The sequence below is a fragment of the Ruditapes philippinarum genome, unplaced genomic scaffold, assembly GCF_026571515.1.
Source record: "Ruditapes philippinarum isolate M1 unplaced genomic scaffold, ASM2657151v2 ctg2886_1_1_1_1, whole genome shotgun sequence".
Lineage (NCBI taxonomy): Eukaryota > Metazoa > Mollusca > Bivalvia > Venerida > Veneridae > Ruditapes > Ruditapes philippinarum.
The window spans coordinates 16,540-32,666 of NW_026858120.1; the positions used below are offsets into that span (position 1 = coordinate 16,540).

A 16,127-nucleotide genomic window follows, 5' to 3' on the forward strand; every position below is an offset into this window, starting at 1 on the left:
GGCCGTGACCCAATTAGGGCTCAAACCAATGATTTCTTGGTTCAGAGGCAGACACCTTAACCACTAGGCCATTGCTTCTCCTCAGAACCTGCAAATGGTAGTATCATTTTTTTTCCATTTTGTTTTTGTCTTGTGTTTTTGGTTTCTTTGATACTGTTTATTTTCCAAAGAAAAATTTCTTCAAAAGCATTGTAATTTATATTTAATCCACTTTAAATAATATTGAATTTAAAAAAGGAAAAAACAGTTGTTTTTTTAAATTAAAGATCTGCAGAACTTTTCTACATTACTACAAATTTTCTTATGAGAAAGCGAAAGAAATATTTCAAGTAAAGATCAATCTTAGAGCCCCCCTTTTTTTCCACATCTTTCTCAAAATTCTGAAATGCTGCAATCTTATCTGTTCCGCAATTATTGAAAAAGAGATTACTTAAAGTAACTATGATTTAAAAACAGCCAGCATGGAAATAATTAAATTGATCAAACACAGATATTCATGATATTTCGAGAGCCACGTTTTAACACAACTATGCATTTTTTTAAATTTTTTTTTTCCATATTAAAACGTCTTAATTGTGCATTTTGTATAATTGGTTGCAGAGAATCATTTGGCACATTGAAACAGTAAAAATAAAGTGTTGGCTCCTTAGGTTACATGGGCAGTGATTTTTTCTGAATAAAATAGAAGCCAAATATTGGTCTTTTCCCAAATAACAAAACAATTACCAATTAAATCTTGAAAAATCCAAAAAACTCTGATGGGTAACTTTTTTAGCTTTATAAAAACATAATAATGTCATCTGAATGGTAACTATGCTTTTCTTGCCCCATGCTGTATTTGGCAGTGATAAACATTGCAATCAGTATACAGCCACCTGGAAGCTGGACAAATCAGGTATAAGAAACTTAGCGAGTTGAGGGTTACAATAAATTAATAATGGGTAATGGGCAATATTATCTTGTGACTTAAGTGCTAAAGAAATCTTAAAGTTGTATGATCATAGATACTAAAAGTGTTTAATTACTTAAATTTCTTAAATATAATTTTATTTTTCTCTAAATCTATTTATAGCTCCTTCAACCTAGTTATGCATCAGACCAAAACAAATTACATGATATTCGTGTTTTAGGACAAACCTTTATCTTGCTTGAACTGTATAGAAACAGACCTGCGCATACATCTGTGCAGTCTTTATTACCTCCGTCTATACTATTGACTATAGAAATTTAAACTTGAAATCCCAACTATTATATTATAATTCCATGATTATCAGGACAGTTCACAAAGTCCATTTAAGAAATTCTGTAGGTTAAAGAATAATGTAGCATAGTCTCTGAGCTCAGTTTCTCCACCGGTTAGTTTAAGTAAGGCATTTATAAAATTGCTTTTCAAAAATATGATCCATTACATATGAACCTATAAATAAAATCTATTTTGCTTTATTTTAAGTTCATGAGAGTGCAAATTAAAAATATAACAATTTATATTGGCACGATCTTCACATTTGACATTAAAAATTTCAAAAACAGTTTAATTTTTCTAAATCTGATATTTGTTACTATGGCAACCATTCAATTAAACAATTATTACAGACACCTCCATAATGCCATCAAATCATGATTCCAAGTGTAAAAATTTAAAAACGTATTAAAATACATATTTAAATTGCTTACAAGTCAGATTATATCTCAATTTTCTAAATTATTCCAGCCACTTATGTTATACTATAAAAGCACAGTTAAATGATATTAAAAGCAATGGAAATATATATAAAACTTTCGTAAAATACTTTGTCCTGAAAATGACAGGTTAAATGCTTATTTAAATGGGAAAACAATAACAAGATATGCCCTTGATTATTACAAATATCTGTTGTTATTTTCTCACCACTTCCCTAATCCACACTTTTTTTAACTTCTGATAATTATAATAACTACTCTAAATGCAAAGTAAGTACTTGTTCCTGTTTTTAAATAGCATTTCTAAACTATAAAATATAATTTAATAGCTTCTAAGAACTTTAAAGGGTGCATGTTGATGTGGACAATTAGATAAAACCTTGAAACAATAATGAATGAAAATAGACAATTTCTAAAACATAAACATGTATTTTTATCAGTTTGAATTATAATTGACATGTATTTGTAGCAGTTTTCACTATTTTTCTTGGAAAAATAACAACAAAATAATCTTCTCACTTTAACTTTTTTTTTATCTTATGCCTTATACTTGCACATTTCATCCATGCTATTAACTCTTACTGAGCTGGAATTAAAAAGGGTAAGTCCTTGCCACTAGTGCCAGGCCAACCTGTGACCAGATTCCATACTGTAAGACAAAGATACCCGCATATTGCACTGTTTTTGTCAGTATGAGCACTGCTGTACAGTAGAACAGTATGACAGGCAAACAGACAAAAGAAATCTACATGACTCCCCTTACCCCTTAGTGGTTGGTGTATAAAATTGACATCCAATTTTTCAAATGTTGACATATTGTTTTTTCCCAATATTGAGCTGCAAGAAATCCAAATCTTAATTTTATATCCTAAAGTATGCTTAAAAGAAAATAAAAACAAGCAAAACCCCAGATGCACAAATACACATGCTGACCAATATTCCTGTTAAGTTTCATGACTCTAGGTCAAATAATTTTCGAGCTACAGGCAACACAAATTGAAAATTGCAAGTTTTTATTCATTCAGGGGCAATAACTCTACAAAAACTGAATTAATCCACATGCAAAACCCCAGGTGTACAGCTTCACAGGCTGATTAACATCCCTGTAAAATTTGTTTACTCTAGCTCAAGCACTAAGAGGTATTTATGACAAAATATTTTGGAACTGACAGATGAATGGATGCACAAAAGCAAATCTAAATGCCAGGATGTCAAGATGAACATTTGGAGTCAGTCAGCCAACAATAAAGATCCTGGTCAGATTGCATTCACATGAAGTCTGGTCTTGCTCTATATGGTGACAAAGGCTTATCAACTTCTGCTCCAGTAAGGTAAGAGTTAATAAAAACTTGTTCCAATTTTCTTCTTTTATTTTTATCTTTTGGTTGGGCTTTTGTTGCAACAACAGTCATATGACAACTTTCAAGCTCTATTGTGAAGGAAGACCTCAAGTACATCTGTGCATTATTTCAGGCACAAACAAGCACCGGAGTAGAACCACCAATATTCTGTAAGCTAGCTGGATAGCTTTCTCACATGAAAGAATCCAAAGACACTAGCACATCTAGAACCTACAGCAGTGAGAGACAAGTGGTTTGGAGTCATCCACCTTAACCACATGGACACAGATGCCCCTTCCAATTTTCTTAAATAATACTGACAATTGTATTGATATTGATATAAATTTATTAATCTTTACCTTTTGAAACAAGATTTAAAGATCTGCAAGGCGAAAACTCTTGCTAATTTGCTGCCTTCTCAAAGTCACAACACTGGTATCAGATAAATGATTCTCCACTCACTCTGTAGTTATCTTTCAGGACTTAGTTATGGTCTTTCCTACAGTTTAATGCACTTTTTTATCCTGAAACAATAAAGATACTGTTTTAATTTGCATAAAAAACATTTCAAACATTGTAAAAGCAGGAATTCCATCATGCAGACTTGCCCTGGAAGGACAAATCAATGTGGTTTGGGTTACTTAAGTGTGCATTTAAAAGGGAAACAACTTTGGGTTTTTCTGATATGTCTGCAATGAAAATATTTTTTCGAGATTTTTTATATCATTTGATGTAGGTCTATACCAAAAACTTGGGTGCAAAATTTCAAATCATTTGTTAAGATTCACACTAAATATTTAATTCGGAGTACATATATTAAGCCTTTGAGCCGTTGGACCTCAAAGGAACTCTTTTAAAATCACACTCAAGACTCAGACTTTCATATAAACATAAAAAATGAAACTGACTTTTATGAAGGAAGATATACAACAAGAGCTGTCCGTAAGACAGCGCGCTCGACTTTTTTATTGCTTGCCAATAAAAAAAGTTTTTGCAGTAAAAGGCAATACAAGAATCTCTGTATTTTTAAAGTGAACAATGGCCATGAGCATTAAGATATTTAGTGAAGAATTATTTTACTGAATTGTGTGATACCCTTGAACACTGCAGCAAAGTTTGAAATGTTTAAGTCAAAAGAGGGCTGGTAAGAAAGAAAAAAAAACTGAGTTGAGCCTTAAATAAATTTAATAGTATTAAACCCACTTTGAGAGAATAAGGTATTTTTACGTCACTCAGAACACCTTGGTAAATGACATAATAACATAATTTTTCAAGAAATCTATGCCATAATTCAAATAAAATCTTTGACAGAATTACCTTCTCCTGGACATGTTTGGGAATCATGATTGTAAACAAGTATTCCAACTTTCAAATTAATATCTCAAACAGTTCAGTCAAAAAGTGGACTGGTACTAAAAACTTAACCAAGATTCTAAGTCGATAAAAGGCCTTAATTTTTAAAACAAATCCTTGACAGAGTTACCTTCTCTTGCGTACAGATGGGGGTAATGATGTGAAATAGCATTAAAAGTTTCAAAGCAATATCTCAAAGGGTTAAGGCAATAAGTGGATTTTACCCATATTCAATGTATTTTCTAAGTCAAAAAGGGGCATAATTCTGTCAAAAACCTTGACAGAGTTATGTCCTCTTGTCTGTTGATGAAGGTCGTGATGGTAAACAAGTATGGTCAGTTTCAAAGCAATACCTCCAATGGTTTTGAAATAAAGTGAGGTGGTACAAAAAACTTAACCAAGCTCAATACACTTTCTAAGTCAAAAAAGGGCCATAATTCTGTCAAAAACCTTGACAGAGTTATGTACTCTTGTCTGTAGATGGAGGTTATGATGGTGAACAAGTATGGTAAGTTTCAAAGCCATACTTGTAATACTTCTGAAATAAAGTGGGGTGGTACGAAAAACTTAACCAAGGTGTGACGCCAACGCCGACGCCGACGCCGGGGCGAGTAGGATAGCTCCCCTTTTCATAGAAAAGTCGAGCTAAAAATGCCTCATTAATATTGAATTACACTACATGTAAAACATTTTTTTTTAATTTTATATTGGGTCCTTTACTAGTTATACTGAAATGCCCCAAATCTGGCAACCACATCTCCATTCATACTCTAGGTAGAAACATTGTACAATACATTATCAATTTTGGGGACGTCAAGGTGGAATTTCTAAGTTAGTCAGCCAACAGTATAAAGTCTGGTTAGAATACAGGGACTTATCAAATCTGCATCAATATAATATCTATATGATCCAGTTATTCTTGTCTACTTGCGAAGTTTGAATTGATCTTTCTCTAAATACTTTTCTTTATTTATATTTTTTATAATTACTAGAAAAGTAATTTCCTGCTGTAAAATGTCATTCGAAACTTATTATATCTACGATCATTAAAAAGATGTATGGCCATATTTCATACAAGATGTCCTCTGCAAAATCAGAAAATAGCTTACTCATTGGAAAAAAACTATTGCATTACAAATTTTAGAAGTTTTTTTTTTCTGTTTTACATATTTTGTTGACTGTCTGCATAGCTCAACAGTGAGAGCATAAGATTTGTTATCAAGGGGTGGCTGATTTGATCCTCAGGCAAGGCAAAATTTCTCCACGACAATGATCTCGGACATTGCAGAGTCTAATGATCATTTGTCTCTTACTCTTTATTCAGAAATCATCCCGGATTAGTAGTCTATGGAGAAATTGGTAATAACTGGTTAGTTATCCAGATAAGACCAAAAATGTGTCTAAATTGACATTAAAACAAATCAACTAAACAAACATATTTTGGTGGAAAATTCTCATGAACTGACAAATTACCAACATTGATCATATTTAGATATACATTGATTTGTGGGTTCTAGTCAAAATTACAACAGAGTTGTTATTCTATAATCCGGTTAGACAAAGAAGACCTTATATATAAGCCCAACCATGCAAGCAGCACATGCTAGACTAAGGAGGACCATCAACGTAACCCTTTACCGAAAGTCTATCTGAATTCAAACTATACATATCATTTTCATGCAAAAAGAAAATTAGAAGAAAATGCTCTTCTTTGCCCATCTTTATATCAAATTACACAAAATATACATTCTTTCATTATAAGAAGACAATTCATCAAATTTATTTACAGGAACATGGAGTTGGAAATTTTTCATATTAAACCTGCTAGCAACTTAACTGTATCAAGAGCAGCCCGAAAGTTGTTAGATACTTAAGAAAAGCTCTGACTCTTAATCTTTTAAAGGCAAATGTAATTCTAAATACTGTCACCATCAATAAAATATACAGTGCTTCTCCTTGCAGTTTCCCCAATTAGTATTTCCATTAAGTTTACTTTGAAAAAAAAAATATGGTAGCAACAATATGGAAGTAATCTATTTTTAAAACATGTTCAACAATTGTAACTATGATAAATAACAGTACGCCCAATTTCTTTCAACTCTGGTAAAATATAAGAAACCGTGTTGCTATCAAAGAAACGCCGAGAGAATTGGTAAAATTTCAGTTCCGCACTATAATAGTTCCAACAATATAGCTTATCCAATTTACAATTTACTCACTGCGTATTGGTGTCTAATATAGCGATATCTAGCTCATAGTATGTCTACAGGGACGAGGGACGTATGTAGTACGGAGAGAAAAATTTACTTAACACAACAATCAGTATTTAATTAATTGAAGATATCATCACAATAATTATGTGATTTACTAGGGAGAAAATTCCTGACACTGTGACATTTATTTTCTTTTTTCATTGTACATTGTATATACAGAAAATGAGAACCACGATATATAGATCAGACAATAAAACAATCAAACGTAAAATTACTGTACCTTTTATTTTTTACTGCAAAACTGTAATATTTTACAGAAGTGATGCGAATATTACGTGTATTAAGTAAGAAAATATTCTTGCAAAATATTGTGATATTTTTTACCCCCATTTTTAAATGAAAAATACATGATTGTGAAAAACATATATTGGCGCAACAAAGTAACTGATGCTATAGATTCTGTTTAATTGCCAATTTTTACTGCAACAATTTTTATAACAACAATATAATAAAATTTTTCAGAACTAAAGTGATTGGAATAATGTTTACTTATAATGTAAGAAAGTAGTCTTATAAAATAGTCTTGGTAGTTCCTATTCTCCCCTTTTTTGTAAAATATACACAAGTAATTGATTGTTTATTAATTGAATATACCAAGTGATGCCATGGTCCCCATTAATTACCAATTCCAGCTGAATCAACATCATTTATGATGAATAACTTTTCACCTTTTATGTCTATTTCTAGATATAATTAAAATTGATTATTTGCGTGGGAAAAAAACTCGTGAACTATTTTCATCCAAATTCTGTGGACATCATAGTCTCACTTTGACACAACGCCTTATTTTGTTTCTAAAATTAATTAAAACTTGATTAATATAAATTGCCAGAGTAAAGTATAATAAAATACAATACAGTACATATCAAATATTTATGAATATTGAATAATCAAGGGGCTGGGAGAGAATAAACTCTGTACTTTATTATTCATTATCAATATGTCTATTTTGTATTTATCAAATGAGGGGGATAACAACAATGTAAACAGTAAATAACTAAAATCATAGCTTAATAATTTCTCCCTTAATAGCGGCTTCAAAGTGGTTGACTTTCCATTGCAGAGTAATAGGGTCATTTAGTGCTTTGCAAAAATTATGTCAAGTTCAAAATAAAAATAATGTACACAATAAATAACTAAATAACTTAATAACTTCTTCCTTGATTGCAGAGTAGTGGGGTCATTGAATGCTTGACAAAAATTATGTCAAGTTCAATTAAATTTGGATCAAAAGTCTTACAATGTATAAGAAGTCTCACAATGTAGAAGACAGAATTTGTAAGTATAAGAATTCCTAACAACTTACATATAACATACTCATATTTTTTAAATAATAAGATGTACACTTAATATAAAGTGCATACTAAGAGATTAGGGAAGGAGAGGAGAGGGTATTATGGGTTTAAGCACTATTTGTGTCATGACTATGTCATCTTTTAATGACACCAATTCTGATAAATTCCAGGAAGTAGAATCTAAGAGAGGTTCAATTATTTAATAAAATCTCTCTAAAAGGGCTGAAGTCTAAAGAAGCCACTGATGGACCCTTGTATGGATGAACAGTTAAACAAGTAATTACTTACTTTGTATCTTTCTAAAATAAAGTTGATTAGTTTCTACTGTATGACTAACTTCGATCTACAAGATTTTTCATGTACCTTTACTTCCAGTAATCATTTTAAAACAACAAGTAAGATGTTAATGTATATTCATTTCCTGTAAGGTAATTATTTTAAAACATAACTATTGTACAGAAATAGGTACGCTAATATTAACTGTAAAACACTAACTTAATCAAAATATGTCTATATAGCACAAAGAATGTTTTGTTATGAATGTGTCTTTAATTGTTACTGAATATATGATACATGACATGTAGCAGAAATTGCGTAAAACTCAATTCCCTCAAGACAAATGTTTCCATTTTTTTGTTTGTATAGCTTGAAAAGATGCTATATTTTTAGCTTAACGTAATAAAATATTAACAGTTATCTTCCAGCTAGTTTTATTCCCAATGGTGAAAAAAAAAGTAATGACAATGAAGTGGAAAATATAAAGTATGATACAGGCAATATACGTACATGGAAACCTGGACAGAGGCGAGGAGAGAGTTTTAACAGTGGCTGTAAGTCCTGGTCCACACAACTTCTAGCAAAAACTCTATTTATTTATTTGATATCAAGGAGCCTTGAAGATGGATGTTATTGTAAACAATAAAAATTCCACTGAAATTTACAGAAATCTATCAAGTATGTAAAGGATAAAGGTGGTAACCATCCCTTTCTGAAAATAACAATATTGTTGGATCCAACATATTTCATGAATTTTAACAATCATTCATTTCACCAAATTTGTCTAAGTATTTTGAGTGTCTTATTTTAAGGATAAGACTTCAGATTTGCTTGTAGAAATCTTACAAACTGAAATATCTTGTGCAAAAAATTAATCTTAAAACTTGTATTTGAATTGAAACTCATTTTCTATACTCAAAATAATTACAGTTAAATCGCAAGCAATTTAAATATAATGCAATTTCCTATGAACAGATTGCTTCGAAATAACTATTTTTTGCCTAAAAACGAGAAATTTTGCAATAGTTCTCTTACTTTAAGCACTATGCATTTTATTTCAAACTACAAAACGCTAAATTTTTAAAATTCAAGGAAACAAAATGTTAATATTTCACATCTAAAATTACTTCAAATTAGAATTGTAGATATACATTGGGACAAATTAAACAGCCTGACTTAAAGACTCAAACCCTACACCCTGAAAATACCTTTCTTCAACCTTACTGACTGCCATCAAGGCTGTTTATACTTTTTCTTCACCATTAATAATCAGTTACAATAATACACTATCATTCTAAAATGAAATAAATTGTCAAATTTCTACTAGAAAATTGGAATAATGTCAACTTACATAGAACTACATACGTATATTCATGGTTCCTTGATGTTAAACCTATTATGGGCTATTAAAAATTCAGCAGGCTTTAAAAAGGTATATTTTTTCAATTGTCAGCTTAAATTGATATCAGTTAGAGTCCATAGTTTGTAACAGATTTTAATTAAAAGCAAGAATATAATGTAGCCACTTGTCTATTTCTTATTGGCTTCTTCATGAGGGGAAATTCCCCAAATAAACCAAGGTAGAAAACTACAATAAGGGGCCACATTTACAATAAAACATTATAGTTTCGACTTTTTAACCCAAACATTAAATAACTTCCTCATTCCCCTTTTACCGGACCGACAAACTATTGCAATAAAACCTTTCACTTATCATTGACAAGTCAAATTTATTTGAACTGCTTATAGATTTCCTCCCTTCTATTTCATATCAGCTTCATATATAAAATAGTGAATTTACCTATAGTAGTCAACTATTTTACAAAAAATCTTACTTGTAAAGTTCTCTTTTTTTTTAAAGATCTTATTTCCTAAAATGACAAAATGTTAATAAAATTAAGATATGGTTTAAACTTTTATGGTTCATTTCATAATTGTAACTTACACCAGCTACCTTATGCTGGTTTCGATTGAGATAGACTTACAATGTATGACATAATAACTAGAAAAAACATAAACATGCAGGATGAAAATCATATTTCATTTTTCATAGTAGTATGATCTAATGATAAATTCTTGACAGAAACACTTAAAAGGAACTTATATTGTTCAGGTAAAATTCTTATTTTATAATATATTATAGATCTACACCGATAGTACACCCTTTTCTTAAAATCAAGTACAATATAGTCTACATGTATGTAAGCAGTGCTGCAGTACTGTAATGATTGGTTCAATTATCTTAAAATATCTTTCAGTTCATGCTCTTGGAGATTTAGCATTTAGTATCGTCCCCCACATTTAAATGCAATATGTAATGTAACAATATATGTCTTAGATTCTAAAGTCATTTTTTTACTCAAATTCTGGCTGTTTTGCAGACCACGTCTTACTTATAGATTAGTCAAATATACTTAACAGCAAAATTCCATCACTATAACTTTATTTCAAGGTAATAAGTTATACAACATAAACAGAATAAACGAACCAAATTTTACTTTAATTTTTGCTGTCCATGGTGACCTTGACCCTGTAGAATTTCCTTAATGGACTAGTCTTATTCTATAAATTATTCTATATATAAAATGTATTCTAAAACAGAAATTATTTCACCAGATCATACAAGAAAGAATGCTTGTAAAAGAATATCAACTGTCTAAAATGGTATAGCAACAATAATGTTTCGCTTTTGGCATTTTTAAAAAACATAAGTTACTTTAAAAAATTTCCATTTTCAGGATTAATATGATAAAAGTTTGATTATAAAGAGCCAGTACTAACCAGTGTTGGTGTAATATAAGAAAAGACATGGTAATGATCCTACCTCAATAAATGAAAAGATCAAATTTTATTAAAATTCTGATTATAATTCTTGGTATTGTATTAATGTATCAGTGGTCTAACAAACATATGTCACTATTTTCATGACATCACAAATTACAGCTACAAAGAACAAATGTGGCCGCGGTAGTTGATGAATAGAGGTAAGCAAGAACCTTACCAGCTTAGTCTACATCTCCATAACTATACAGACCTGGGTCACTAATGTTGGTCACTTAATGCAAGTATTTCAATACTGAACCCATTTAAATAAAACAATGGACATTCCCAAATTCTATCCATAAAACAATTTTAGTGAAGTCTATGTCAACACAATAAATATCAAACCATTCATTTATGATCTACATGAATACAACAACATATAGAGAGATATACATGCAACATGATAACACTAGTATCTTGCTAAAATCTTTAATGGACCCCTCCATCTTTCAATCTGGACAAAATCATTCATCATTTTTTAAGAAGTTTCTAAGTATGTACTGACTGAATAACAAAAAGTGCGGACCATGATCAGATGTAACAGATGTGCCGCTGACCTTGGTCTGCTAACCTGCAGGCTAACAGTTTAATAAATAAATTTTACCAAAGTCACCTTTGTAAGTCTATGGTAATTTCTTTTTAACTTTAACAGAATGACAAAACATTCACTGAATAGATTTATACTTATTTGCCTCTCATTCCTTTTAAAAAAACAACCCCAAAATACTTTGTTTTAAAACAGTCATCAAAACGAAACAGCAAAGTTTATCAAACAAACAAAAATTCACAATACCTTTTAAATTTAATACCATGCCGAACCATAAAGCTCCCTTAATTTAATGTTTCATTTCTTTACACATTTAAGTAGATCCCTTAAAAAGTTATTTCGGACCGGGGATTCCTCTCGAATTTCACTGTACATAACAAAAGAAGCACATGGACCCCAAATATAGCCTACACTCATTGTATACACATGTATTTATAATACCTACTATTGGTCTACCAAATACACGCGTTTAAGAGATTGTATTATAGTTACAAATTTACCCAGGTAGAAAACCACATCAGTCGGTGACTTGGTAATGCTTTAACTATTAAACCCCATTGTCAACGAAAATTTCAAGTTTATATTGAAAGAAAAAGAGCAATTTTTTTTATACCAGCCCCCCTTTTTCAAAAGTTATTGATCCCTAAGCCTAGTATATAAGTTTGTTTTTTGATATTTTTAACCGTAAATCAATAACTCCGGTAACCCATGAGTCAATTATCCGGTTTAATCTAAACGCACTCATTACTTCGGAACAGTACAAAGACGGACAAGCATCAAATAGTCTCATATGTCAGTTTTCAATCGAAATGATAAATACAATTATTGATCCTTAAATTCATGCGTTGTTAAATAAAAAAACACTTATGATGCCGTTTGAAATGCAAATTTACTATGTAAATATTGTTGCATCTATGTAAATCATCTTAATTCAAATTGGCAGCTTTGTTTACATTAAGAAATCAATCATTTGTAAAACATGGGATAACAGAAAATGCATCTAATTGATGTGAACAAACAGACATTTGAAAACTCTAGTGTAATCTACACATTAAAATCAGTACTAAAGTAAAACAATTAATATTTGAAAAGTTAATGAAATAATCAGTGACAATGATGCGTGTCTTTATAAAAGGTAATTTTGTTGTACATTGAAATAGACTAAACAAGGAAAAAAAATATCTGTATTCTTAAAACCTAAATTTTAAACCACAATTCAAAGACAAAATATACAAATACATATACTGACATTATACTTTCATATCTTCATTATAAAAATAAAAACAACTTACTGCATTAAAAATATAGTACTTACTCAGAATTATCACTGACTTATAAAAAGTGTTAAATTTGTCTAAAATCAGATACCATACAACTTAATTACCTGCATCACAACACTTCAGCTCATGTGATAAAAATAGACAATTAACAATACTAATATTGCATTTTAAACATTATCTTTATACAGTATAGTCTTAATTCTAGCATACTCTATTCAAATGCACTGAGTATAACTTTCCTTATGACATAGTACAATGTGAGAAACTTTTAACTTCCAAATAAAACTTCCCGTCAAAAGTCCCATCAGAGTCCCTCACTCTTTATTTTACTATGTCAATCAATTTACTTACGTGAATTAAATAAATGACGGCAAAATCTCGACATGTATATGAAATGGTTCCTGGAGATAGCACAGTAGCACTATTTTTCTACAACTATATTGCCATCCATCCATCCCATCTCCGAATATTATACTATAACAATGTGACATCACTCTTTATCATGCATCTTTCTAAATTATTGGAAAACATGAGAACTGTTTAGTAAAGCGGAGTTGTACGCATCTACATCAACTATACGACTGCTAGGAAGCGATCACTTACTACCATACGAACCTTGGGACGCATTGTAACTCGGAATCTGACGCTGTCAAGTAGGTAAACATAGGCTAGGAACGGAAAAGTTTTTTTTTCCTTATCAATTTCAATCTACGATAAATATTCTGGTGCCAAACAACGGCATTGTGAAATATGAATATTGATCAGTTAAGTTTTTATGACCGAATATATCACTGGGTTCTAAAAAAAACTTTTGAAGCCAATAAAACATCCGGTCTTATTTTACAATAACAATAGTAGTTATCAGAACTGTATGAATATACATGTAACATCCATCAAAATGTCATAAACTAGCACAATCAATGAAATCATTTTCTAATTATTGTAACATTGATAAAATATAAATCTCTTTCCTTATTTTTTTCACCTTCTGAAATGATACTTAAAAAAAATTCAGCACATTGCACTGGGACTACCCTGTTTCATAATCTACATGTACACAAACTGAAATATAACAACATAGCACTAAGATGTGACCAAATAAAAATGTCATTCTTTCACCCTAAAAACACTGCTAAACTTTTATAAAAGCCTTGTCCAGCTTTGCATTTAGAACATTCACAAGATTTTAGTATCAAGTCTACACTACATGTAAATGCATCTACAGGCTTAGCCTGGCTCTATTATTAGTGCCATAGGTTTATTAGCAATGTTGGCAGCACTCAATATTTTCATTAAAATTATGATTTATAGAAATAAGAATGACATAGTTTAACAGTACAAAATATTAGAGCAGATCATTTTTTTCTACAAAATTTGTTCCTTTAATCTTCCTTTAATCTACATTGTCTTGGTAAAAATTAAAATTTTATTGTTTATTATTTAATAGAATATTAAATGGAATTCAATAATAATAAAATTTGATTAGAAATAAAATTCTCACTTTTGGTCCTTCTAAAAATATTGTAATTTGATATTTATATCAAGTATATAAAAAAGTACAAATTTTAAAACTAATCTTAAATTCAGTTACAATTGGCCTTTTAAAATTAAAAATCTAAAAAAATTTTTTTTAACTGATATGAATGTATTTTCAACTAAAAAATAACAACAGAAAATTTAATCAATTTAATTAAATTTGTTGTATGACCCTGCAAAACTTATACATAAGACTTAAACATACTTATTTTAGATGGTATATTATAATGTTTGAAAATTTCATTACAAATAAACATGATGCATGTGATTTACCCTAACCACTCTAAATATCTTATACAGACTTGTCCATCCTTAAATCTGGACAAAACCATTCATCTGTTATAGGGAAATTAAAAAATAAGTGAACAATGTATGGTGGTTAACACAGGTAGATTCTGTTGTCATCAAAAGGGTAAGAGTTATATAACTATTATATACTATTCCTCTATAGAATCAAGTTATGGAAAATTGCAAGAAATCTTTTAAATGAATTATAACTATTTCAAGAAAATTACATTTGAATAATTAAAACTTATAAACTATAAAAACAACAACAACAACACAATTACACTTAATATATATTTTTTTTTCTCATCTTGCAATGCTTTCAGTTTGACTTGTATAAAAGAAAACCCTTAATTAAACCAAAAAAACATAATGTAAATATAATAATATTTGCAATATAACTCATCATTTATTCATTAAATATCCCAGCACACAACAAAATACCTTTTTGTAATTTTCCTCTATCTACCATTTACATAAACATCCTTTGAAATATGAAATATCCTTTGTGACCTCTGATCGACTGTGACAATAAATTACCAACATCTACGTATAAACATTATCATACCAAACATACAAGAAGTTCCGAATGTTACAAAAATTAATCTTTAAGTTTACTACACCTTTTTTATGTGACAGGAAGTGGGGACCCTTTGTTGAAATATGTAACTTTCGATCTACAAATATTGCTACCACTAGACCACGCTGTAACCTAACACTATAAACATACTTAATTCATCTGTATTTCAAAAGAAATCATTTTGTCCTTTCAGTTGGAATTGAATAGCTTTAACGTTTATTTACCTTATATCTATGCAGACCCTTTTTCCCCTTTTTAATTCCCAGTATACACAAATACATCAAAGGGAGAAATTTTTCTTAAAATCTTACTCAACCATGAAACAGCTGCAGACGATATGTAAACTTTCCATTGTAAATATCTTTTAAAATTCTAAAAACTAAATAAGTACATAAAATTTATATACACCTAAAATACTTTGTAAATAATCCGTTTGAATTACAAAAGCTAACATTTTTTTTTTTTACCTTTTTATTGATAAATCGTTACAAACATCCTTTGAAAGTTTATTGTATATGTTATGTTACGATGGAGGCATAAACTTTTAACTTTAACCCATCTTGAATATTTTATCTTTTATCAAGAAAAGATTAAAATTTCGAACCCAAAACGTGTAAATACTTACGACCATAAAGGTGAAACAGGAAATCTTTCAACGATTGAGTAAATATAAATATAGATATTAGTAAATTGCCGCGGTAACGGTTTATAAGCAAACACAATATCAGCGGGATATATTACCTTGTTACAAAGATTTTAAACTTACTGATAGCTTTCTTCATAAGGTCACATGGGCCACTTTTTAAAATTATGCATTTTTAAGAACGTACACATTATTTTCTTCCGTATTAAATGAAAG

The 16,127-nt window shown here is 30.0% G+C and overlaps 1 long non-coding RNA gene across 1 annotated transcript in view; it reads right to left on the reverse strand.

The window, feature by feature from the left end:
• Nucleotides 1-3,192: 3,192 nt before the first annotated feature.
• The window catches only part of LOC132752176 (uncharacterized), a 28,329-nt gene continuing 15,394 nt past the window's right edge, over nt 3,193-16,127 (reverse strand). Inside the window, exon 3 of the long non-coding RNA XR_009628776.1 lies at nt 3,193-3,544. This is a non-coding gene — a long non-coding RNA (uncharacterized LOC132752176). The remainder of the gene's footprint in view (nt 3,545-16,127) is intronic.